The sequence below is a fragment of the Oryctolagus cuniculus genome, chromosome 4, assembly GCF_964237555.1.
Source record: "Oryctolagus cuniculus chromosome 4, mOryCun1.1, whole genome shotgun sequence".
Taxonomy (NCBI): domain Eukaryota; kingdom Metazoa; phylum Chordata; class Mammalia; order Lagomorpha; family Leporidae; genus Oryctolagus; species Oryctolagus cuniculus.
In genome coordinates this window covers 76728679-76755157 of record NC_091435.1, presented here as the reverse complement: position 1 = coordinate 76755157, position 26479 = coordinate 76728679, and the positions used below count along the sequence as shown (strand labels likewise).

General features: G+C 44.8%; 1 protein-coding gene and 1 long non-coding RNA gene across 3 annotated transcripts in view; one reads left to right on the top strand and one right to left on the bottom strand.

Moving 5' to 3' along the window:
- Nucleotides 1-2119: 2119 nt before the first annotated feature.
- LOC138849291 (uncharacterized) lies at nt 2120-11253 on the bottom strand. The gene is made up of 2 exons (XR_011387910.1): nt 11042-11253; nt 2120-2542 (listed from the first exon to the last, which is right to left on the bottom strand). It is a non-coding gene; the product is annotated as an uncharacterized lncRNA (long non-coding RNA).
- Nucleotides 11254-11303: 50 nt separating this feature from the next.
- The window catches only part of GPR156 (G protein-coupled receptor 156), a 114593-nt gene continuing 99417 nt past the window's right edge, over nt 11304-26479 (top strand). For both annotated transcript variants that reach the window (XM_002716658.5, XM_051818996.2), the window contains exon 1: nt 11304-12091. The gene's annotated coding sequence lies outside the window, so the exon portion shown is untranslated. The remainder of the gene's footprint in view (nt 12092-26479) is intronic.

Genomic DNA, 26479 nt, shown 5'->3' with positions numbered 1-26479 from the left:
ACAGGATCAGAAGTGGAGGAGCTGGGATTCAAATGGGCACAACACGCATCCTAAGCTTCCATTTCTACTAGTACTCTTGCATACTCAGGTGGAAGAGATACCTGACAAATCCTGGCAATTTGTTATTATTCTCAGAGGAGTCTAGCTCCAGACTGAAATCCAATGTGTGATTTTTTTTGGCTGACCACTGGCAATTTCAAGGCTTAGTCCAGCAGGCCTTGTGGAGGAGGAGCTGTCTCCTCACACCACACTTGATGCAGGGCCAGTGTCTTGCAGTTTCCTGGAAGGGGTACTGGTTAGCACTCAGACGTTTTTCTCCTTCTGAAACGAGCCATGCTCATATAGATAAATGCAGGTGGCTCCATTCAGAGGCCTCCTCTTGCAGCTTTGCTAGGCGCTTTCTTCCATTCCTAGCCCTTCTCTTTTCTCTCCATCCCCCTGGCCTTGGATCCATTAAGAGGCAGGAGCTTTATGTTCAAGGGTTGTTGACAGTGAAATGACTCCCTGCATATGCATTGCAAAACTGAAAAGTTTTCCAAAATATGAACATTCATAGCCTGAATGCCCAGGAGTAAGAATAGAACAAGTAAAATTTGATACATCTAGAAGATAAAATATTATGCAAATATTTAGAGTGATAATGAACATAAATTTAAAAGTGTGTTATAAATAATTCCAAGTAGTGTGTACTCCACGTTTGCATTCATATAAAAAAGTGTTAATATAAGAGTTACCAGTGGTTACCGCTGTAATTCAAAAGTTGTATCTATGAAATTTATATTTATTAAATAAACCCTTTCTTTTAAAAAAAGAAAAAGAGTTACCAGTGGTTATCTCCACTATGCTACCAATAAGTGAAGTTACACATGCTTGACTTTCTTGCCTATGTATAATTTTTAATCTAGGATGACCATTATTTCTTTAATAAGAAAAAATTTTAAAGTTATTATATTTAATATGTATCCTCCTTGAATGAGAAATTATGTATCTAGGAATTCATCTTAAGTATACAATTTTAAGCACACATGTAAATATTTAGATATGGTAAAGTTTATTATAAATCTATTTATAATAGTGACAATTTAGAAATAATTCAATATCTAGTGTTGAAGACTGGGAAGGCACATTTCAACATATTCATAAATTGCAAAATTATGTAGTCAAATAAAATATTTAATGATCTGTGAAAAGTTTCACAATATATTGAGAGGTTAAAAAATCAGGTTACACAACAGTGTATTTTCATACCTTTGACCCAGCAATTCTACTTTTAGGAAATTCTAGCACAAAAAACAAGTATAAATATCTTGGTTGCATCATCTCAGTAAAAAGTTAGAATCCACACAAATTTTATCAATGGAGAGTGCTGAGACAAATAACTACACTCACATAATGGATTACTAACAACTATTAAAAAGAATTAAATAAATCACTAAGTAAAACTGTTAAAGAGAATGAAAGAAATAGAAAATGGCATAGCATAGTCAAGATTTGTATGAGATTATGAAGTATGTTTTTATACTATTTCAATAGCTTTACTATAAGCACCTATAAATTTTGTTATAAGAAAAAGAATTTTAAGGTCAGCGCTGCAGCTCACTTGGCTAATCCTCCGCCTGCAGCGCCGGCACCCCTGGTTCTAGTCCCAGTTGGGGCGCTGGTTCTGTCCCGGTTGCTCCTCTTCCAGTCCAGCTCTCTGCTGCGGCCCGGGAGTGCAGTGGAGGATGGCCCAAGTGCTTGGGCCCTGCACCCGCATGGGAGACCAGGAGGAAGCACCTGGCTCCTGGCTTCGGATCGGCGCAGTGCGCCAGCCATGGCAACCATTTGAGGGGTGAACCAACGGAAGGAAGACCTTTCTCTCTGTCTTTCTCTCTCTCTCTGTCTAACTCTGCCTGTCAAAAAAAAGGATTTTAAAATATATGCAATATTATCTATTGTATGTGTGTGTATGATGTGCATAGCAAAAACTCTGAAAGACTATTTATCAAAATACTTGAAATGGTTATTTATGGGTGATAGGATCAGTTGATTTTATTTATTATTTTTGTTATTTTATATCTGAAATTTTTATATTTTTTATAGTAAGAAATTATTTAAGTTTAAAAAACTTCCATTTAGCTTTTTTAAATATTTTTTTTATTTAATGAAAGAGTTACAGAGAGAGGTAGAGACAGAGAGGTCTTCCATCCTCTGGTTCATTCTCCCAATGGCCACAATGGCTGGAGCTGAACCCATCTGAAGCCAGGAGCCAGGAGCTTCTTCCAGGTCTCCCATGTGAGTACAGCCCCAAAACTCTTAAGCCATCCTCAGTTGCTTTCCCAGGTTCATCAGCAGGGAGCTGGATCAGAAGTGGAGCAGCCAGGACTCGAACCAGTGCTCATATGAGATGCAGGCACTTCAGGCCAAGACTTTAACCCACCAAACCACAGCACTGGCTCCTGTTTTTCATTCCTAATGATGTCAGATTCCCTGCCCAGTCTTTCCACAGCTCCTGGGTTCCTCCTGCAGAAATGCAGCTTCTCACAGGCAAGAGGCAACTTAGCTAAAGGCAAAAAAGACAACAAAACCCAGTCATGGAAAACCACATATTTATGGTTCCAGTGGTATGAGAGCCCAGAATAGGGAAACCTATAGATACAGAAAGTAAATTAGTGATTTCTAGGGCTTGGATGGGGCAGGGAGGCAGGGACTGGAAGGCGCTAGCTGAAGAGTATGGGAGTTTTCAAAACCTACCTCCTTTTATGCTTTATGGCATCTTATGTTGGGGAGTACGTGCTGCAGTGGTCTAAAAAATTTTAGATTTAAAGAAAGCTCCACACTCTCAAAGCCGTGCTGCTTTATTGTTCCCATTTTCCAGATGAGGACATTGAGGGAATGAGAAGAGGGTGTGTTGGCTGCAAGGCTTGCAGTGGAGGGGAGAAGCCTGCCTGCCCTGCAGTCCACGTCCACTCTGCCCTGCTGCTGTGGGGATTTCGGATATGTTGGAGACTGGGTATAACTAATCTTTCTTCTCAACAACTTCTTTTTAAAAATTATTTCTTTATTTGCGAGGCAGACAGGCCAAGAAAGAGCCTTGGGTCTGTGCCAGGACCAAAGCAGGGAGCTGGGAATTCAATCTAGGTCTCCCATGTGGGTGACAGGAACCCACTTGACTGAGTCATTACCACTGCCTCCCAGGGTCTGCTTTGGCAGGAAGCTGGAGTCAGGAGCTCTAGTTCGGAATTGAATCCAGGCACTCTAAGGCAGGATATAGGTGTCTTTTAAAAAAAATTTTTTTTAATTTGACAAATAGAGTTAGACAGTGAGAGACAGAGACAGGGAGAAAGGTCTTCCTTCCGTTGGTTCACCCCCCAAATGGCTGCCATGGCCAGAGCTATGCCGATCCGAAGCCAGGAGCCAGGTGCTTCCTCCTGGTCTCCCATGCGGTTGCAGGGGCCCAAGCACTTGGGCCATCCTCCACTGCCTCCCAGGCCACAGCAGAGAGCTGGACTGGAAGAGGAGCAACCGGGACTAGAACCCGGCACCCATATGGGATGCCAGCGCTGCAGGCAGAGGAGTAACCAAGTGAGCCAGGGCACCGGCCCCATGGATATAGGTGTCATAACCACTAGGCTAAATGTGCACCACCACACCATCCCTAAGTAGCCTGTTTATGGTATTCTTTTTAAAAAATAAAATGTGGTAAATTATAAGTAACAAAATTTGCCATTTTACTAATTTCTAAGTGCACAGTTCTATGGCATCATGTAGTTCATATTGTCATGCAACCACCACCACCATCCAACTCCAGAGTCTTTTCATCTTCCCCAGCTGAGGCTCTATGTCCATTAAACACTCCCATTCTCCCCCCCTTGAGCCCCTAGAAACCACCACTCTACCCTTTTTCTATATGATTTTGATAACTCAAGGGAAGTGGAATCAGAGAATATTTAACCTTTTGTGACTGGCTTGTTTCTGTTAGCAAAATGTCTTCAAAATTCATCCATGTTCTTGTGAACATCAGAAATCCCTTTCTTTTAAAGGCTGAATAATATTCCAATGTACACTTAAGTCACATTTTGTTTACCCATGAATCTATTAATAGATACTTAGGTTGCTTCCAAGTTTTGGCTGTTGTAAATGGTGGTGCTATGAACACAGATGTGTAAATATCTCTTAAAGTCACTGCTTTATTTTTTATTTTTTTATTTTTTTTATATTTTGACAGGTAGAGTTAAAGACAGTGAGACAGGTCCTCCTTCCATTGGTTCACTCCCCATTGCACCGGCCCAAAGCCAGGAGCCAGGTGCTTCCTCCTGGTCTCCCATGTGGGTACAGGAGCCCAAGCACTTAGGCCATCCTCCACTGCCTTCCCGGGCCACAGCAGAGATCTGGACTGGAAGAGGAGCAACCAGGACTAGAAGTTGGTGCCCATATGGGATGCTGGTGCCGCAGGCATAGGATTAGCCAAGTGAGCCACAGCGCCGGCCCCGGAAAGTCACTGCTTTCAATTTGTCTGGACATATACCCAGAGTTAGAATTACTGGATCATATCCCAACTCCATGTGTAATTTTCCTGAGGAACCACCATACTGTCTTCCACAGTGGTTGCACCAATTTACTTTCTCACCAGCTAATGCTTCTTTTTTATTCTTTTAAGCATAAAATTATTCTAAAATTAACTATGGTGAGGTTTGCACATTTCTGTGAATACACCAAAAAACACTGACCTGTAACTTTTAAATTGATTAATTGTATGTTATATGAATACATAAACAAAACTTTTTAAAAAGGCCAGACAGACATTTGCTTCAGAGCACTGAGGCTGGGGCCAGCGTTGTGGAGTAGTAGGTTAAGCCTTCGCCTGTAACTCTGGCATCCTATATGGATGGCAATTTGAGTCCTGGCTGCTTCACTTCCAGTCCAGTTCCCTGCTAATGCACCTGGGAAAGCAGTGGAAGGTATCCCAAATACTTGGGCCCCTGCACCCACTTGGGAGATTTGGATGAAGCTCCTGGCTTCTGCTTGCCCCCTACCCTGTCCGTTGTGGCCATCTGGGGAGTGAACCAGCAAATGGAAGATATCTCTCTTTCTCTCTTTCTTTCTCTACCTCTCCCTCTCTCTAACTCTGCCTTTCAAATAAATAAAATAAATCTTTAAAAAAAAAAACAAAACTAAGCCTTTCTTGATTCCATCTCCAAGAAGGGCTGCACACTAGCAAGCTCCCCAGATTCAAAGGACTGACAGTTTCCATCAAATGTGTTGGATCCTAGACCTCTGGCTTCAGGATTTATTTATTTATTTTATTTTATTTAAAAGGCAGAGACATACAGGGATCTTCCATCTACTGGTTCACTCCCCAAATGCCCACAATAGCCAGGACTGGACCAGGCCAACGCCAGGAGCCTGGAACTTAATCTGGGTTTCCCACATGGGTGGCAGGGACCCAAGTACTTGGGTTATCACCCACTGCCTCCCAGGATGTGCATTAGCAGGAAGCTGGAATTGAAAGTGTGTCTAGGACTCTAACTCAGGCACTCCAACATGGAAGGCAGGCATCCCAACCAATGTTGTAACTGCTATGCCAAACTGCACATCTGATTTTGTGGCGTCTGATGTGCTTGTTACATGGGGCCATAGCATATCAAATATTTGATGATGAAAGTGGGCTGCTTAATATCCACTTTATTAACTTAATTATCCTTAATATAATGTTGACCTACATTCCCCACAGCTGTTCCCTGCTGTATCTTGTTGTTGCCCACCCCGTGGAGTTCACGGCCTGACAAGTGAAGCCTAGCAGACAGCCAGCCTGCTAAGATCAAAATGGTAACACTTTCCAGTGACCTCCCATTCATCCCAACAAGCACCAACAAAAGATGCCTCTTACCTTTTCAAAGCCTTGCTTTGAAAGTTAACCAGAAGAGTCATTTAGGTGCATGACTGTAACATTAAAAAAAACACCCAACAATAAACTACTAATTACTGTGACTCAATGCCTTTGGTTCACACAGGGCTGGTATCCACACATGTAAGGACCAGCACTGTCCCACTTGCTTTATGGAAAACTACTTGATTTGTGCTCCTGAAACAATTCTTCCCCCTGTTATTGGACTCCCGGAGGGCATCTGCCCTTTTTCTTCAAATATCATACTGTTGATGCCTTTATTTCCTGGGATGGACTGCTCACACTGACATCATATTTAATTTTCTGAGACATGCAGCTGGTATTCAAACAAATATTCACTTCATCTCACTAGCTGTTTTTTCTTTATAAAATGAGGAGATTGAACTAGAATATCTTTAAGATTTTTTTGACACTCTCTATAGTCTGTGACTGTATACCAAATAAATTTTTGAGGAAGGTATTTATTTGGGGGTATTTTTCGTTTTCTTAACAATTTAGCCTGTAGTGGGACCCTTGTTCTCTATTCAGGGTCACCAAAACTAACCATAAAGCTCTTCTGCCTTAGAAATCAATCAAGAAACTATTCAGTCTAGTCACAACCTATATGTCCAATAATTTTCCATTACTCCTCTGTAAGAGCCCTCTGGTTCCATCTGAATATTCTTGCCTTCCTGTTCATACTCAAGCTCTTTCCTCTACTTGAATATCTTACCCTTCTCAGACCAGTTCAAGTGCCCTTTTCTCTACGAAGATGTATCCCTAAGGTCCTTGACTGAAGAGGCCATGACATATCTATCATCAGCACTTATCACAAATCCTTAAACTAGAAAATTATTCTAAAATTATTGGTGATAATATTTCCACTTGAATTGTCATTATTTATGTTAATATCTTATCTCTACTATAAAACTACAGATTTCTTGAGGGTACAGTCCATGTACATAAATTTTTTTGACTTACCCATAGCTTCCAGCCATAACTTGCACAAAGTAAACATCAATAATCAGAGTTTGAGAATGAGAATCGTATCTATCTTGCCTTGGGTTCTGAACAATACCACATCAATCCAGGAATCAGATAATTCAAGTGTTTTACGGTGATGCTAGATTTGAGAACACAGCTGGGCTTAGAAGTCAAAATGAGCTTCATATTCCTTCCTCCCAAATTGAATTTGGCCACCCAAGCACAGGCAGGACTTGTCCAAACATAGCCCATCCATAAAAATAGGGTCTATTATGGTCTACCTTATAAGGAAGAGAATACTACATAGATCCTGTGGACAGGATCATTCCAAAGAAAGTCAAAGAGGGATGTCACCATGTGTATGCATTGGTCCTTTTTCTAAAACAATTATGCAAACCACTTTCTCTCCCATAAGAGAAACAAATGGGAGGTAAAATCAAGGAGGACTGAAGCTTTCTCCCTAACACATCTGAGAAAGCAAAATAACTGTTTTTGGACCAAAGTTAAAAAAAAAAAAAAAAAAAAAAAACAAAAAGGAAAGGAAGAGGTTTGTATTCCCTATACTTTATAAATATTTGTTGAAAAAATAATAACAAAAGAATGAATATCCTTCTGACACTAGTTAATTCTTAGAATGTTCTGTGAGGCCGGTGCTGTGACAACGTATCAGGTAAAGACGCTGCCTGCAGTGCCAGCATCCCATATAGGCACTTGTTCCAGACCCAGCTGCTCCACTTCCGATCCAGCTCTCTGCTATGACCTGGGAAAGCAGTAGATGGCCCAAGTCCTTGGGCCCCTGCACAATTCTGTGGGAGCCCGAGAAGAACCTCCTGTCTCCTGGATTCAGATTGTTGCAGCTCCAGCCATTGCAGGCAATTGGGGAGTGAACCAGCAGATGGAAGACCTCTCTCTCTCTCTTTGCTGCTTCTTCTCTCTCTGTGTGTAACTCTGCCTTTCAAATAAATAAATAAATCTTAAAAAAAAAAAAAGAATGTTCTACTCACAATTTAGCCACAGCACTCTAGGTACCAGTGGAAGTTGGGGCCAGTCTAAGGAGTTCAATTTGAGGCCAAGCAGGGAAAATTCAGGAACCTGAGCTACAACTAAACCTCAACTTCTGATGCCACCAATTGATTAAGAAGAGCAAGGCCTGGAGATTCTTATGCAGTTCCAGGTCAGTTTCAAGATACAAATTCTGGAGCTTTAGTTTCAATTCCAAGTGGAACAAAATGAAAAGGTAATCAGGATGAGAAGAGAGTGGAGAACAGAGGTCATCTTTTTCCTGGGAAGGGTCAGCATGGGTGACTGGAAGCAAAACACTATAGGGCTTCACCTGGTCAGGGTTCATGAACTAACTAGATTCAGTGCTTTGATCTCACTTATTGGAATGGCTAAAACTGTGCCTGGAAGATTGTTATAATCTTGGAGATGGCAACTTATTAACAATCCAAATAGACCAATCTCATATCTGATCATCAGTCTGACAGAAATTAGAGTACTGGAGCATTTGGATATACATAGGATATATATTGTAACATTGATGTCAGTGATTTTTTTAATTAAAAGAAGTTGAATGTCATGGACAGGGGAACTCTAGAATAAATTTTAATATATTTATATTGCAGAACATTATGAAGAATCTAAAATAAAAGAGTAAATTAGAATCTTACCAGTTGAATTGAATTTTATCACTTATTATTTAATGAAAAACACAAGAAGCAGAAAAGTATATTTAATACGATAGTCCAACTTTAAACAGCCCTTGTCTCAACTGTTGAGGAACAGTTTTTTTTTTTTTTAAGCAAATTGTTGAACTCTATACTTAGTATTCAGTTGGTCTTCTGTGTATAAAGTTAACTGAAAATGGATCTTAGTGGAGAATGGAACTAGGAATGGGAGAGGCAGGAGAAGGAGGGGTGAATTGTGGGTATGGTGGAAAGAATCACTGTGTTCCTAAAGTTGTACTTACAAAATGAATTAAGTTTGTATTCCTTAAATAAAAGGTTTCTTTTGGGGAAAATAAACATGATATTCCATTTTGTAAAACAAACTAGAATAAAAATTCAGAGAGAATATATAGATATAGATATAAGTTTGGGAAAATTAAGGAAAACTATAAATTGCTTTTGACTTTTAAGTAGTTGGAAGTAAGAGAAAGTAGTGAGGGGGCAAGGCCGGCGCCGCGGCTCACTAGGCTAATCCTCCGCCTGCGGCACCGGCACACCGGGTTCTAGTCCCGGCCGGGGCGCGGGATTCTGTCCCGGTTGCCCCTCTTCCAGGCCAGCTCTCTGCTGTGGCCCGGGAATGCAGTGGAGGATGGCCCAGGTGCTTGGGCCCTGCACCCCATGGGAGACCAGGAGAAGCACCTGGCTCCTGGCTTCGGATCAGCGCGGTGTGCTGGCCGCAGCGCGCTGGCCACGGCGGCCATTGGAGGGTGATCCAACGGCAAAGGAAGACCTTTCTCTCTGTCTCTCTCTCTCACTGTCCACTCTGCCTGTCAAAAAAAAAAAAAAAAAAAAAAAAGAAAGAAAGTAGTGAGGGGGCAAGACAGGAAGAAAAGATTAGAATGGATTCAGAGGTTAAGATGCCCACATCCCATGCTGGATATACAGAATAATGCTTGGCTTCTGCTCCCAATTCCAGTATCCTGCTAATGTGCATCCTGGGAGACAGTAAGTGATATCTCAAGTATTTTGATCTCTGTCACTCATGTGAGAGACCTAGATTGTATTCTTGGCTTTTGGCTTCAGCCTAGCCCAACCCTGGCTGCTGCAGGCATTTGGGGGAGATCTCTATTTGTTTCTCTCTCTCTCTCTGCCTGTCAAATAAAAATAAAGACCAGAAAAGAAGGAATCAAAACAAAAGACAGAATGCATAAAATGATTCCATGTGTGCATACATGTACGGACAAGTGCATAAAGAAGGCATGAAAATACGATCACTGAAATATTAACAGTGGCTATTGCAGGATGTGGAGATTTATTCTCTTCCTTATACTTTTATGTATTTGATTTTTTAAAATAATAAGCACACAGGTTTTATACAACCAAAGAAAAGCTATTTATTTTGAAATGTGTGTGGCCAATTGCTCTGAGCATGGAGATGAGTCAGAAACATATCCTGCCTTGCAGGCCCTGACAGTTGGTGGGGAGACAGGATGACCCAGCAGCTGTAACACAGTGGACTTCCTGAAAGCTGTCTCAGAGGCATGGAGTGCTGGGAAAGAGACATTAGCTGATCTCGCAGGTCCTACTGGGAAGGCATGGACGGACATGGGTAAAGGAGTAGGCACTTGAGATAGGTCATGAACATTTAGGAGCAGTTCATTAGGTAAAGGTGGAGAAAAAGAAATCCAGGATAAAGGAACAGAGCAAAATAAACAGAGGCATTAAAAACCCCGGGAGGGTGGTATTTGGCTCAGCTTGGTATAACTGGAACCCGGGCAGTGAGTGAACAGAAAGTTGGAGAGGCAAACTGGATTCCAATTGTGAAAATTAAGACCTCAATTCCAATTACACAGGGAGTTATGGCAGGTTTGAGGGAGAGAGGGAAGGTGTTTGTTTTCTTTGGTCACAAAAGTGACATTAGGTCTGTGTTGGTGGTGAAGACAAACAGGAGGCAAGAAAACCACTCAGGCAGCCATTAAAACAATTCAGCTACCGCTACAATCCAAAAGTTGTACTTAGGAAATTTGTATTCATTAAATAAAAGCTTTCTATTAAAAAAAAATCAGCCAAGGCAATCCAATCTAGCCAGAGCAAGCAGTGTGGGGACTGCAGAGGAGGCGACCCTTTCCAGAAACACTTCTGAGGTCAGTATAGCAAGGAAGACGAACACTTTTGTGCCTGGCACCTGAGAAGTTGGGTATACTCCAATCTGAGGTGGGGGCCAAGCTGGGAGAAAAATTCCACCGTCTTGCAGAATCCAGAGAGGGGTGATGGGAATGATGGGTTCAGAATCTAGAGGAATTCTGGAGCAAAACCAGAAGGGCAAGCATCCCCCATCTAGGCCCACAGAACCGAAGATCTGGTTCTGGGCTGTGAAGTCCGCCGCCAGGGGAAAGATGGACGCCCAGCCTCCCGCCTGCTCCCCTCAGAGAAAGCGCCTGGCTGTGCACACTGAGGCCCGGAAGGACCCCCGGGGAAAAATCCCACCCAGAATCCAGACTCCTGGGGAGCCAGCTCTGCTCACCGCCTGGAGGAAATCGTGGCTATCCCTTCTTCCTCCGTTTTCCTCCTCAGTAGAAGCCTTTCTAAGAAGCCTTGGGGTGACACCGTGTGTAAAGCATCCAAGAACGTCGTTCCCTCTCGTCCCCGAGTGGGGGCGGCTCTGCCCGGCTTACCCCCCCCCCCCCCAAAGCCAAGGGCGTCCTCGAGGCAGACGAGAAAACTGTGGGATTTCCCGACAAGCGTAAATAGGTCTGAGGTTTTAAACGAAAAAGAAAAGGAAACGTCTAGAAGGGTTCCCAGGATCCTTTGGGTCCTCTCCGACTTAGCTCCTTTTCCTTCTCTTCCCTCACAGCGTGAGCGGCTGAGGGGACTGCGGACAGGGCGTCTTGTTCGCCGCCGCCTTTAGCATTCCTGCAACAATATCCTCGGCTTTCCGGTTTTAAAATAAATACAAACCCAACGTAAAGAATCTAGAAGCCCCCGAGAATATAAAAGGAAACGATTCAGTAACCCCGCCCCAGAAACAAAAATGAGCCTTTGCGTGGAACGCTTCCAGTCCCGCCACCGGGGCTCGTGTGTGGGACCCGCACCTGGGGCTCCACGGCCCGGGGCCAGCTCCTCCCGCAGCCGCTGGCCCCAAGCCCGGGAAGGGGCGCCGGAGGCGGGGCTGCCCCAGGGCGCCAGGCGGCTGAGTGAGGAGCTAGACGCCGGCAGCCGGACGGGCGGCGCGGCGCCTGGGGTCTGCGGGTGCCTGGTGGTCCGCACCGCCGAGCGCGGGTCCGAGAGCACCACGTGGGACGGCGCCAGGCGAGCCCCTGGAGCAGCGGCCGAGCCCCTGCCGCGACCCGAGGCGGCTCCGTCAGGGCACCGCACGCGGCAGACGTGGGCGCCACCCTCCGGCCGCCCCCACGCCCGACTGCCCTGGCGGCGATGGGCGCGGGTCCCTGCCTCTGCCCTGCCCGCCTATCCTGGTCCATTCCAGCCCCACCAACCCGCGAGAGACCCGGGGACTGCGGGCGTCCCGCGAACAGCCGCGAGCTGGGCGCATCGCGACCGTCGAGGACCCGGTGAGGTGAGCGCCGCGCCCCTGGGGAATCACCGGTTAGGGGTTTTGTTTGCAGGACCCTTCTGTGGACAAAACATCAGACAATGATAGTGCACGGGAAAGAGAGGGCCTTTCTCTCATCTCCAGAATCTGGGCCGAAACTTGCCAACGCCACCTTGTCACCCGTCGGGACCGCGAGCAGCACTGTTGGAAGAAGCGAGGGGCGAGTGCTGGGGTTCGGGGTGGGGGGGAACAGGAAGAGCGACAGACCGCTGCCCTTGAGAGACCCGGCTCAGTGTCCCACGGCCTGGAGACTTCCCAGAGCCTTCTAGCATAGCCTGCCGCCAGTCTGCCTCTCGCAAGGGGCACGGTGATGCCCCAGGGTGCAGGGTGGCCGACGGGATGGGCGTCCCCGCAGGGCCTGTGAGGCCCTGGAAAGAGAACGTTTAATTGCCCAGCGGTCTGCCCGAGGGCTTTGCTCCTGGGCACAGGGGAGTCTTGCTCTGCCGCACGCTGCCAACCTCTTGTTAGAGCTCAAGGTACACGTGGGTTACTGCAGAGCACGAGCCGGGAGATCTTTCTTTAAAATCAAGTTTTGTTGTTCCCATTTAGGAATAGGCATCTCTAAATAGACGTTTGGAGATAGAAATCTGCACGGAGACAAGTCTTGGCCTGGCCTACTCTTAGCGCTTTGCTGGTTTTCTGGGTACTCGCATGCGTAACAGGGAATTACAGCCTAGAATGAAATGCTTTTGCCCAGGATGAAGAAGATAGCCTTGCATTTCTGCATCCCCAGGCAAAAGAGAGAGATGTTCAGGTGGGGGTTAAAACCTGGACAGCCTTGTAGATATAGTTGTACGAGTGTGAGGCAGCCGGCCCATGGAGAAACTGGTTTTCTCCACGATGGCTGAGTTGTGTACAGAGGGTCTCCCAACAGGCTGGTTAGCGGCTGGGCTTGCAAAGCAGCTGTAGCTCCTTGGGCGGCTGCAGGTGGAGACACAGCTGGGGAAGCGCTTGCATGTGGATGAAGGCAATTTGAGTCTGAAGAACAAACTGCTCTCGTAGGTGACCTATGGACCTGGTGGGAGGGCCGGGAATGGCTCTCTGGGCCCCATTTTGGCAGCCTGATGCCACTTCAAGGCCACCACTATCTCTGGAATGTCCCCTGTGTTTCCACTTCTCTCTCACCTCCAGCTGTTAGCTTCTCCCTGCTCCCCAGAAAAGAGAGGAAGAGTTATGGGGACAGAGAACTTCCAGTCTGGTGAAGGCAGAGATGTAAAGGAGGAGAAGCCCCAGGGGTGTGTGGAATGAAGCATCTTGCAGCCTTTCAGAGAGTGGGAGAATAATGACCACAGGAAAGAAATTCTCTGCAAGGGAGACTAGGCACCGGTCAGTTTGTTTCCTGTTGAGGGTTGGAGTATTTCCTTCTTGTGTTTTTTTGGCCATAAGGACATTTCCAGAGGGGATTGGAGGACGATGTGGCCTTCTCTGAAAAGTGACCCTTCTCCCTGAATTCTCATTTTATTCCAGTCCTTTATAAGTTTTCAGAGAGTAATTGGGAGCAGGAAGAGAGAGGGAAAAAGTTCTGAGGCTCTGACACGGCACTTCATGCAATAAGGACGGAAGAGGGCAGAGAGGTGGATTTGAGAATTTTGGACATTTAGTCCAAAGCCAGAGCCGATATTCTTCAGGAAGATAAACCACAATCTTTGTATTTTGTCACTGATGAATTTTGCCAGATAAAGAGTGCAAAACCCACCTCCCTGTTTCCTCCCCTGTCATTTTGTTATGAAAAATGTCAGATGTGTAGAGAAGTTACCTACATCTCTTTTTATAAAAACATCAACTTGTTAACAAAGAGCAAAGTTTAGAATCCAGATACATGTGATCTGGCCTTGGACTGAGCTGGAATCCACAGGGTTGGTTAAGAAGTAGATGTGTGAAGGATATTAACATCTTGAGATTTTTCTGATCTAAAGCAGCCCTTTGTCCTCCAACCCTGCTTTCTCTTTCTTCGTGGCACTTATCAGTATCTGTCCTTCTATAGTCTGTTTCTTTCATTTTTTTTAAGATTTATTTATTTATTTGAAAGTCAGAGTTACACAGAGAGAGGAGAGGCAGAGAGAGAGAGAGGTCTTCCATCCAATGGTTTACTCTCCAGCTGGCCGCAACAGCCAGAGCTGCATCGATCCAAAGCCAGGAGCCAGGAGCTTCTTCCGGGTCTCTCACTTGGGTGCAGGGGCCCAAAGACTTGGGCCATCTTCCACTGCTTCCCCAGGCCATAGCAGAGAGCTGGATTGGAAGTGGAGCAGCTGGGTCTCCAACTAGCGCCCATATGGGATGCCGGCACTTCAGGCCAGGGCGTTAACCAACGCTGTGTCCCTATCTGTTTCTTTCTTAATTGTGCATATTCCCTCCACTCAAATGCAAATCCAGAAGGAGAAGACATTTTTGTTTTATTTATGACCGTGTTCCTGTTGGCACATCCTAAGTAATAAATAATTATAGAATTAATCAGTGAAATGACACAAACAAGGCATTGGCTTCCCAAAGGGTTGTGAGACTCTTGGTAGAGCACTAGAAGTCCTTTCAGGTAATTTAGGCTAATCAATATTTTATAGGTAAGTGGTGATCCTGGAGATCAGTGGCTTCTTCTCTCCTCACTGTGCTGCTAAGCTGAATCCTGTGCTAGAGGCTGAGCCAGTTTTGAGAAACCCACAACACAAACAAGCTATAAAAATGTTCAGTCCTGGAAATTTTCCCTAGGCCCCATATAGTAACCTGCACCATCAAGAATCAGCCTTTGCTATGATTTCTGTTATACTGTTGGTTTTGCTGGTTACTGAACTTGATATAAATGCAGTTTCCCAGGGTATACTTTTGTGTCTGGATTTTTTGCTCAGCACAGAGTTTATGGGATTCATTCATATCAAGTGTGTCAGTAGTTCATTTCCTTTTATTCCAAGGTAATAGTCATGGTGTGACTATCATGCGTTTATCCATTCTCTGAGAGACACAGGTTATTTCCAATTTGGGGCTATTTTATTTATTTTATTGAATAAAACTGCCATGGCCATCTTTGCAGTACCCGCCTCATTTTGAGTTCTATGTGTGTTATTTGAACATGTACCTCATGTCACCAGTGTGGATAGAAGTAGGGCAAGAATGTGGGGGCTGGGACGGATGAGGCAGCCTAACTGCACCCCAGCCGGCTGCAGGGGGCCCAGCTGTGGAGGGGCCCTCCAGTGCACTGGAAGTGTTTGTAGATCATTGAAAGAGACCCTGTAGGGTGCCTGCTGCCATCTCCATTGTGTTCCACACCCCTCCCCTCACAGTCTCCCCAGCCTCCAAGTGTCAGTCGTGCTGCTGAGTTTAAACATTAATGAGCAAGAGTCTTGTTCAGAGCCTGATGAAATATTAATGTGTTTCCATGGGGGCATTGGTTTCCATCTAGACTTCTCAAGGCATTTATTTCTCTCAGCTGCTCGTCATCATCATAAAGTACTCAGAGATAGATGATCAGGCCTGAGCACACCTGTGGGATTGAACCCTCCCTTGCAGAGCCCCTGCTTTCCAGGGGTGGGAGAGAAGGAGCACGCAGAAAATCAGGCAGTAATGTCTGGGTCAGAAGAAGGACCACATGTGCTGATGAAAATGGCTTGAGGAAAGAAGAGCCAGTTTATGTCGTGCTGTGAAGGTGTGGATTCAGAGTGGATAGTGAAAGGAACTTGCTGGAATGGTGAGGGATTCATTAAGGCAGGATGCCTGAATTCCAAATGGAAGCCTAGAGGCATTGCCGTTGTAAGAGGCACAGTTACACTGACACTGAGGTGGTCAAGGGCTACACATACAACTAAGCTGAGAGCTCTAATTAAGTTATCACAACTTGCTGTGAATCTGCAGGCAGCGGGGAAGGCCAGCCAGGGCTCCCAGCTGGAGGATGGAGCACTCTTCCAGGAGAAATCATTAGTTTCCTCCCAAGAAAAAGGGGCTTTTGAGTCAGATTTTGAAGGAGGTGTGCCTGTTTGACTGGCAGGCGTGGTGTCAAAGGGCGTTTCCAGTTAGAACCCTTGAGCAGGTATTTGTGTCTGGAGCAAAGTGCAGGTGTGGTTTGAGTAGGGTAGAGGGAGAGGGGGGAGGATCAGAGCAGACTTGCAATAAGAGATAAAGCCGGGAGCTAAAGGCTGGTTGATGAAGGGCACAGGAGTACGGACTTTAGTCTGTTTGTCCTAGGGAACCAGATGACTTTTGACCACACCAGAGATTGGCTCAAAATTTGAGCAAATTCCAGCACCAGCAAGGCCTTGAGGTATGTTTATGTACACTGCACTTCCAGAATATTCTGCCGTGTCCAGCCCAGGTGAGAGACTCTCAGTGGTGTTCTCTAAGGGATGTGTATAGGAGGGTGTTAGATGGACTCTGCACCCCTAGGGCTGACCGGAAGCAGATCGGGAAATCAGAATGCCTCAAGTCGCACTGCATTCCCAGGCTGCACGCTGCATCCTTTGATCTCCTTGGGACTGCTTCACCTCAGGGAGGGAGCTGAGAAGGTCTAAGGGTCTTTTTCTCACCTGAACCCAAATCTGAGCCATTGTACTGGTATGTGGGTTGCCAGGCAACGGAGGAAGTGCTGATGCTGGCTGGGCCAGGAAGCTGAGCTGAGAGAGGAGATGGCTCAGGGGCTTGAGGTAATGCAGATCCCGGGTCCATGGACAGGACCGCTGGAGCCCTCCATGTGTGTTCTTCCCTTCAGGTTGCAGGGTCCTATTCAGAACTGCCCATGATGAAAGCAGTGAAGTAGAGAGGGTGTTAGCCTGCCAGACATCTGTACCCTGTGCTTCTGATCAGAAAGACATTACTGTGGAGGTAATGGCCCTGGGGAAGTCAGTCTTCAGTGAAGAGCTTTGCCCAAATACTTGTTTCTCTGTGCCCATCGGGGGATGGTTCCAAGATTCCCTATGGACACCAAAATCTGCCAGTGCTGAAGTCCCTTATGTATTTGCATATTAACCTATGCATATCCTCCCAGATATAAATAATCACTAGATTACTTACAGTAGCTAGTACAATGTAAATGCTATGTAAAATAGTTGTTTTACTGTGTTGTTTAGAAATAATGAGAAAAAATACTGTACATATTTGGTACACAATTTTTTTTTAATATTTTTGATCCACCGTTGATTGAATCACAGATACAGAGGGCCACGTTTATATAGACTCTATATAGAAACATCTGGAGGCCGGCGCCATGGCTCAATAGGTTAATCCTCTGCCTGTGGCGCCGGCTCCCTGGGTTCTAGTCCCGGTTGTTCCTCTTCCAGTCCAGGTCTCTGCTGTGGCCCGGGAGTGCAGTGGAGGATGGCCCAGGTCCTTGGGCCCTGCACCCGCATGGGAGACCAGGAGGAAGCACCTGGATCCTGGCTTCGGACTGGTACAGTGCCAGCTGTAGCGGCTGTTTGGGGAGTGAACCAATGGAAGGAAGACCTTTCTCTCTGTCTCTCTCTCTCTCTCATTGTCTAACTGCCTGTCAAAAAAAAAAATCTGGAGTTCTGATGGGGAGAGATTTCTTAGGGTAAGGGTAGGAAAGAACATGGCAGGGCTTCTGGAAACTTTGTGATTCTGCTGAGGACACTGCTGGTTGAAATCGCTCTGCCTCTCTCTCATAGGATCTTGGGAGCACCCAGGAATGTATACTCTGGGCCTTCCCATTGTTGTCTGCCTATGCTGGAATGTCCAGCTATCATTGGGCATGCCCAGCTCACCATCTGCTTTTCCAAGGGTAATTGGGAAGACCTTGAGAAAGAAAGAAGGCAGAAGTGAATTTTTTTTTTTTTTAACAGGCAGAGTGGACAGTGAGAGAGAGAGAGAGAGACAGAGAGAAAGGTCTTCCTTTTGCCGTTGGTTCACCCTCCAATGGCCGCCGCGGCCGGCGTGCTGCGGCCGGCACACCGCGCCTATCCAAAGGCAGGAGCCAGGTGCTTCTCCTGGTCTCCCATGGGGTGCAGGGCCCAAGCACTTGAACCATCCTCCACTGCACTCCCTGGCCATAGCAGAGAGCTGGCCTGGTAGAGGGGCAACCGGGAAAGAATCCAGCACCCCGACCAGGACTAGAACCCAGTGTGCCGGCGCCGCTAGGCGGAGGATTAGCCTATTGAGCCATGGCGCTGGCCAAGAAGTGAATTCTTAACTAGGGGAATGCTGAGGACCTGATGGCGTGGTCTGGGCTGAGGCGTGGTAAAAGCCTGAAGTTGATAGTTTGGCAAGACCCCAGACCAACCAGGCCTTTCTTAGCTCTAATCTAAAATATTCCTGATGTTATGTGGGATGGGGTCTCTCCTGGGCCACATTAGCTGCAGCCTTTCCTCTGAACAGGAGAACAGAGTGCATGCTTAATTGAATGCCTTTTCTAGACAGACATTTCAGTGATTCTGCAATTGTGCCTGAGCCATTGACAGTTGCCTGCTTTTGGATGCTGCTGGGATAAATCCAGTAAATCAGAATAAAGAGAGAGAAAGGAAAAGATAATGGTAGGAGTCAGAAAAGAGAACAGTGGTGACCTGCTGGGGTCATAGGTACCCAATCATCTGTAAGTGAGAAACTGTAATGGAAGAAGATCAAATAACCACTCTTGGGAATCGTCACGTGCACAAATTTCTGACTTCTAAGGCAACTGTGAGGAGGAAAGAAGGGAGGAGACATGAAGGCTGCTGTCTGAGGAATATTAGCACAGACTTGTCACTGGGAAACATGTGGCCACAGCACATCAGGGGAGGGGGTAGCGGAAATGCTCTGACCAAAGCCCCTTTCACACTTACAGCCTGTCGTATTTATTCATAGTGTTATAGACAATGGTACTTCTAAAAATTCATGGAGATGGAATTAAAAGATAAGTTTATTTTGCTGCAAAAATATTTGAAATCAATGCACAGTTTTCCTATTAGATATACTTTCCATTGACTTTTTCTTGAGATTAATTTGTTTGAAAGAGTGACACACAGAGGGCAGGGGATGAAGAGAGAGAGAGGGAGGGAGGGAGAGGGAGTGGAAAAGAGAAAGAGAGAGAGATTTTCTATCCACTGGTTCATACTCCAAATGGCCACAACAGTGAGGGCTGGGCCAGGCTGAAGCCAAGAGCATGGAATTCCATCTGAGTCTCTCATGTAGATTACAGGGGCCCAAGCACTTGGGCCATTGTCTGCTGCTTTTCTCAGGTGCACGATCAGAGAGCTGGATGGGAAGTGGAGCATCTGGGACTCCAACCTGGGCTCTGATATGGGGTACCAGCGTCACAGGCAGCAGCTTAACTCGCTACACCACAGTGCTGGTCCCTCCATGAACTTTTTGAAGGCCTTTCTTATGCATGAATTAAAAAAATTTTTTGCAGTTAAATAAACTTATTTTTTAATTCCATTTTTCCACGAACTGTCTGAAGTTCCCTCCTGTGTGAGATATTCATCTGTGTTTGCAAAGATACACAAATGCACAACACTAAAAGGGGTAAACTATTCCAAAATGTTGGTGAAATTATGAAAGGTTATTTTTCTTTTTTCAAGTCATCTATGTTTTCCATGATTATTATAGTCGTGCCTGTCTATGATGATCAGGAGAACAAGAAAGATAAACCTATTAAAGAGGCTCAGAGGCAGCAAGAGGCATGAGTATGGGATGATAGGATTGTGGAAGGAGAAAAAAGGATATTTGGAAGACAATTTAAAAAGTCAACTCTTGGCCAGCGCCGTGGCTCACTAGGCTAATCCTCCACCTTGCGGCGCCGGCACACCGGGTTCTAGTCCCGGTCGGGGCGCCGGATTCTGTCCCGGTTGCCCCTCTTCCAGGCCAGCCCTCTGCTGTGGCCAGGGAGTGCAGTGGAGGATGGCCCAGGTGCTTGGGCCCTGCACCCCATGGGAGACCAGGAAAAGCACCTGGCTCCTGGCTCCTGCCATCGGATCAGCGCGGTGCGCCGGCTGCAGCGGCGGCCATTGGAGGGTGAACCAACGGCAAAGGAAGACCTTTCTCTCTCTGTCTCTCTCTCTCACTGTCCACTCTGCCTGTCAAAAAAAAAAAAAAAAAAAAAAGTCAACTCTTCACAGATTGCTAGCTTCTGTATATCTTTTCTTCATTACTGAGTGTCATTTGTCCATTTACTCCAGAAGATCTGGAGGTATCTGCATGAAAACAAACAGCAAAAACTGAGCCAAGTGTTACACATCCAAGGCCATTGCCTTGCCAGTGCCATTCTGTAGGTGACAATTGGAAGGCCGTGGGTGGCTTCCAATGGAGGTCAAAGTGTCTTCCACCAAGTGCCAACACAGAACGCAGCTCAGGCAGTATCTTCTCTCCCACCGAGTTTAATATTTACCCCTGCAGAGGCTGGGCCAGCTTTGTACTTCTCATCTCGGAAGCCCAGAACGGGAGCCAACAAAGCCTGTCGACACTGGGAATAGTGGGATTTTCCCAGACAGAAGCCGGTGCTATTCACGTCCACACCTTTGCTGGCTGCTCACTGCTCAGGCAGCTGCCAGGGAAGCTCTGTGGCTGAGGTTTTGGGAAACTAAGTGTAGTTTTCATTTCACAACCACCAGCTTTTTACAGGGCACTGTCAATTCTGTGCTTTAATTGGCTTCTGTTGAATCATGCAGGCTGAGCCTTCTCTCCCGGAGCAGACGTTTCTGTCTGTCTGTAGCCACTAGGATGAATTTAAAACACCTGCAAGGAGCCGCATACCCCACTGAGCTTCAGGCTCTGGCATTACTTGTAATTATACAGTCTTAATAAATCCGTTTTTGTATTTCGACTGCATTGCATTTTTCAGCTATGCAAGGTACACACACTCACTGTTGCAAGTCTAAGACAGCAGTGCATAAAGAAAATGCTGCTACTCTCTGCATTCTCTCCCCTCTATTGTCCTGACAAAACCATTATTAAAAGTTTAGTGTGGCCGGCGCTGAGGCTCACTAGGCTAATCCTCCGCCTTGCGGCGCCAGCACACCAGGTTCTAGTCCCGGTCAGGGTGCCGGATTCTGTCCCGGTTGCCCCTCTACCAGGCCAGCTCTCTGCTGTGGACAGGGAGTGCAGTGGAGGATGGCCCAAGTGCTTGGGCCCTGCACCCATGGGAGACCAGGATAAGTACCTGGCTCTTGCCATCGGATCAGCGTGGTGCGCCGGCTGCAGCGTGCCGGCTGCAGCGTGCTGGCCGCGGCGGCCATTGGAGGGTGAACCAACGGCAAAAGGAAGACCTTTCTCTCTGTCTCTCTCACTGTCCACTCTGCCTGTCAAAAAATAACAAAAAATTTAAAAAAAAAGTTTAGTGTGAAAACCTTCACTGCTTTTCTATGTTCAAACATATGTAGAATTGTTTTCTATCTTGTATATAAACAGAATCATTTAATACCAGTCACTCTGTTGTTTCATTTTATTATGTACATTATTCTACATTAATACATATAATTGATCATACACATTAATATTCTATATTAATAAATACAATTATTATTTTAAAGATGTATTTATCCAAAAGGCAGAGTTACAAAGAGAGGGGGAACAGAGAGAGAAAAAGAAAGAGATCTTTCACCTGCTGGTTTACTCCCCAGATGGCTGGGGCTGGGCCATTTGGAACTCCTTCCTGGTCTCCCATGTTGGTGGCAAGGAGCCAAGCACTTGGACCATCACCTGCTGCCTCCAAGACCCATTAGCCTGGAGCTAGGTGAGAAGTGTAGTAGCTGGGACTTGATCCGGTGCTCATATGGGATGTTAGCATTGCAGGCTGCAGCAGCTTAAGCCACTGAACCACAATGCTGGCCCCCAATTTATTATTTTTTTAATAGCTTCCTAATATTGTAGGAAATTCCAGGTTTTCTCACTATTTCTGCTGACCGATATTTATGTTGTTCCTCCATCTTTTTTACATAACAAATGATATCACAATAAACATTCTACATTCATGCTTTCAGTTTGCATTTTATTTCCTAGGAGATATTTCCAAAATTGGCATGCTGAGTCAAAGGGAATCCACACAATTTTAATTCTCGCTGTGGGTCTTCCCTATAGCAGTTGCTTCCCTCCCTTCTTTTGCCTTCCCTCCCATCTTCCACTCCTGGAAAGCCTGTATGTTTAGAAAGGAGAGCTTGCAGTGAGAACTCGTCTGTGCCAAGTGTGGATTATCTCAGCTCAGTAGGGAACAGGGCTGCAGGATCTCGGCTGCATTGTGTCTCTCTTTTGCTTTTGGTTAGCCAGGTTGTTTATGATCCCTTTGCTCATTTATTCCATGCTGTGAAATTAAACATGGTTTACATCTGAGGGTAGTGTATGCTTTCAGAGAGAATAAGCTAAGTCATATTGCTTTTCCTCAAAGCCGTAACTGGGACAGTTTTTGTATGTCCTTTCTTTAATAGTTGGATTGAGATGGTTCCCATCTCAGTCTTCTTCCTTCATTTTGAGAACTTGGGGTTTGGGGAGTTTTGTGAGTATAAAATCAATCAACTGTGAGTATTTGACAAGAGGATAATTAGTTTAGAAGGTAGGGGTCTTGGAGCTTAAGGATCAGTGCCAAGCAACAGATGTGAACACTTTTAAACAAATGATCTTAACAAACTTGATGTGAGGGGCAAACTTCACAGGAGTACTTGGCTTTCATCTTAAGTCTAGCTCTTATTGGGTTGTAAAACTTGTCTAGTCCACCAGACTAGAAAGGAGTAGGATTCCCCAGGACACCAGGACTGGAGAAGATATCAGAGAAGCATTAAGAGAAGCTGGAGAGTACACAAATAAAATATGAACAACAAAATCTGTGCTGTGACCAGTGGGCCCTAGAAGGAAATCTGTGATCTCTAATCCACATTAGAAACCCCAGTGTGAGTCTGTGTTCAGAAAGCGAACATTAACTAAGCAGGGGGGAAGAAATCTCAAGTCCTGTTGGCAAATATTTTGTTGTTAGCTTCTATCACACATGCTGCAATTTTTAATAGCTTTAGAATGGATTTCCATGTCCTAGAGTGAAACCTAATTACAAGATAGTTGTTATTACAATTAATAACTAAGGAGAAACTTTAAACTTCAGTTTGCTATGTTTATACCTTTAGAATAAGCATTACCCTTAGTGTTAATGCATTCTTTTACACAAATGTCTAATTTTCAAGTATGCACTAAGAAGTAATGATAGTAGAACTAGTTTATATAATAGGTTTGTCTTGTATAACTAAGAGATCCTATAGTGAATCTTAGTTGATATCACAGTTAATAGTAGGGGTAGTTATACTCTTTCCACTATCATTTGTGTTTGTGAAAATCATTTGGAAGACATTCAACATCTGCTTCTGGCAATAATGAATTATCTAGTAGTATAGACTGGTGTTCCCATGGAAGATATCTAGAAAAGCTGGACTTTAATAATCTATCTGGGGGATAGTATTTGACCAGCAGTCAAGATTCTGGTTAAAACACTGCACCTATTACAGAGTTTCCAAGCTGACTCCAGCTTCCTAATACAGACCCTGAGAGGCAGAAGGTGATGACTCAAATAACAGGGTTCCTGTCCTGGATATGGGAGACCTGGACTAAGTTCCCGGGTCCTTGCTTCAACCTGACCCATCCCCAATCATTGCAGAAATTTAGGAAGTAAACCAGTAGATGGGAACTCTGTCTGCCCTTCAAATAAAAAAATAAAAATTTATTAAAAATATTTGAAGTCATGGAAGACCTACTAAGGCAACTAGGATTTGAGAACTAAGGCTCAGAAAGAAGAGAAAGTCGGGGTTGGCATTGTGGCGTGGAGGGTTAGGCTGCCCCCTGCAGCGCCAGCATCCCATATGGGTGCCGATTCATGTCCCAGCTGCTCCGCTTCTGATCCAACTCCCTGCTAATGCACCTGGGAAAGCAGAAGAGGATGGTCCAATTGCTTGGGCCCCTGCCACCATGTGGGAGACCTGGAGGAAGCTCCTGGCTTCAGCCTGGCTCAGCCCCAGATGTTGCGGCCATCTGGGGAGTGAACCAAGAGATGGACGATCTCTCTCCTTCTTTCCCTATATCTCTGCCTTTCAAATAAATCAGAGAGAGAGAGAGAGAGAGAGAGAGAGAGATACTAATTGAGTGCCCACCCATTCTAGGTTGTTTTTCCCCTTGAGACATTTACCATTTATTAAGTTGCACGTGAGGAGAAACAAAGAACCAATGAACAACTGCTTGCTAACAGAGAAGCTAAGCAGAATATTCTGCAGTCTCATAGGATTGGGGAGGAAAAACAAATGGAATTCAAAGCTATCAAATGAGCCAGTACATGAGAGACCATGATTATAGAAAGAAAATAGATGCACAGAAATCAGCCCAGTAGTCTAAAGCAATTTTTCTTCAGAGTCATTCACTGATTTGTAAGTAGCACAGATCGAGAGGTAAGAAAATCCAGACAGAAAGCATGTGCTAAACACTTGAGAAGCCAGTCAGAGCTACTTGCTGGGAAGATAAGAATTGGAGTGTAGGGAGCACCTGAAAAACACCCACAGCTTTTCACTGGGACTCCTGGAGGATTATGCCTGAGCAATTAGGGGAAACAAGAATTGGAACCTGGTTTTATTCCATTTCAGAATGCAGTTCCCAATCAGCTCAGCCATTGATTGTATTAAAGTGATCTGTTTTTATTTTAATACCCTAGCAGACTCTGGCCTCAGAATCAGCCCTTAAGGCATTCAGATCTGGCTGAAGAGCCCATGAGAGTATTGCAGGCATGGAAAGCCAAGACACTCTGGAAAAAAAAAAAAAAAAAAACTCTGTGAGTGAGATCCCAGTAGAGAGAATGGGCCATCAGAGAAGGAGGTACCCTTCTCTGAAGGGAGAACTTCCACTTTGACTATGATCTTGTCTAAATAAGATCGAAGTCAGCGAACTCAAGAGGCTTCCATAGCCTTGGAAACTCATGACTAGAGCCTAGGGAGATTTCTGACGCCATAAACAAGAGTGTCAAATTGTTAAGTCAACAACAGGAGTCACTGTGTGCTTACTCTTATGTGGGATCTCTGTCCTTAATGTGTTGTTCAATGTGAATTAATGCTATAACTAGTACTCAAACAGTATTTTACACTTTATGTTCTGTGTAGGTACAAACTGATGAAATCTTTACTTAATACATACTAAATCGATCTTCTGTATATAAAGATAATTGAAAACGAATCTTGATGTGAATGGAATGGGAGAGGGAGCGGGAGATGGGAGGGTTGTGGGTGGGAGGGAAGTTATGGGGGGGGAGCCATTGTAATCCATAAACTGTACTTTGGAAATTATATTTACTAAATAAATGTTAAAAAAAAACCCTAGCAGAAGCCTTCTCTATAATTTTTGGAGAAGATAAAGATGATCCAGAGCATCTTTATTTGTAAATGCAGAGTTTGCCTTATTTGGTGAAATAAAACAAAGCGAAAACAGGCATTCTAAGACACAGTTTCCACAATATGGTACAAAGAAGGAGAGCTGAAACTCCCTGAGTCAAGAACACAAAGCTTCAAGTCTAGGGAGACAAAGGCAGCTAAAGTTTGCAGGACAGAGTATTGGAGAGAAGAAAGCTGTAGAGAACTCCAGAGAACCTCACAGTGTAGATCTCAAATATAAAGCTGAATACAGATCAGTACATGCATATGAGGAAACTACCTAGGGATGGAGAAAGAATCACCCGAAAGGATTAGAGGGGACAGTACTCTGTTCACACAGAGCTGGGAACAGTGCCTGTTCCTAACAGCCAGACTAGAGAGAGCTTGTAATTCTTGAGGTGTTGGGTGTTATGCTCTGAAAGGCTATGTCTTATTAGGGAGGAATGCGTAGCCCTATACCTGACAATACTCTGATGCTGCCTAATGGATCTTAAAAGTACACTTGAAAAAACCAAATGGTTCTCGAATTAACTATATCAGAACAAAGCTCAACACTATTTAGAGGTATTTAAGGCAGCAATATTAGTATCAGATGAAGTATATTGCAAAGCAAAGACTATGACCAGGGATAAAGAAAGTCATTTCATAATGATGAAGGAGTCAGTTCATCAGAAAGACATAACAATACTAAACATTTATGCATCCAATAACAGAACTTCAAAACACATGGAGTAGAAATTGATAGTACTTCAAGGAGAAATAGACAAATCCATAATTGTAATACAAAATTTCATTATCCTTCTCTCAGTAAATGATAAAACAAGAAGACAGAAAATAATTAAGGATATAAAAGAGAGTAACAATACCATCAACCAACTTGGCCTCATTGATTTTTATAGGACACTCTACCCAACAACAGCTAAATACACATTCCTTTCAAGTGTGTGTGAAACATTCATCAGAATAAGCCATATTCTGGAATATAAAACAAGTCTCAATAAATTTAAAAGGATTGAGCTCATTCAAAATATATCATTGACTGGTGGAATTAATTAAGAAATCA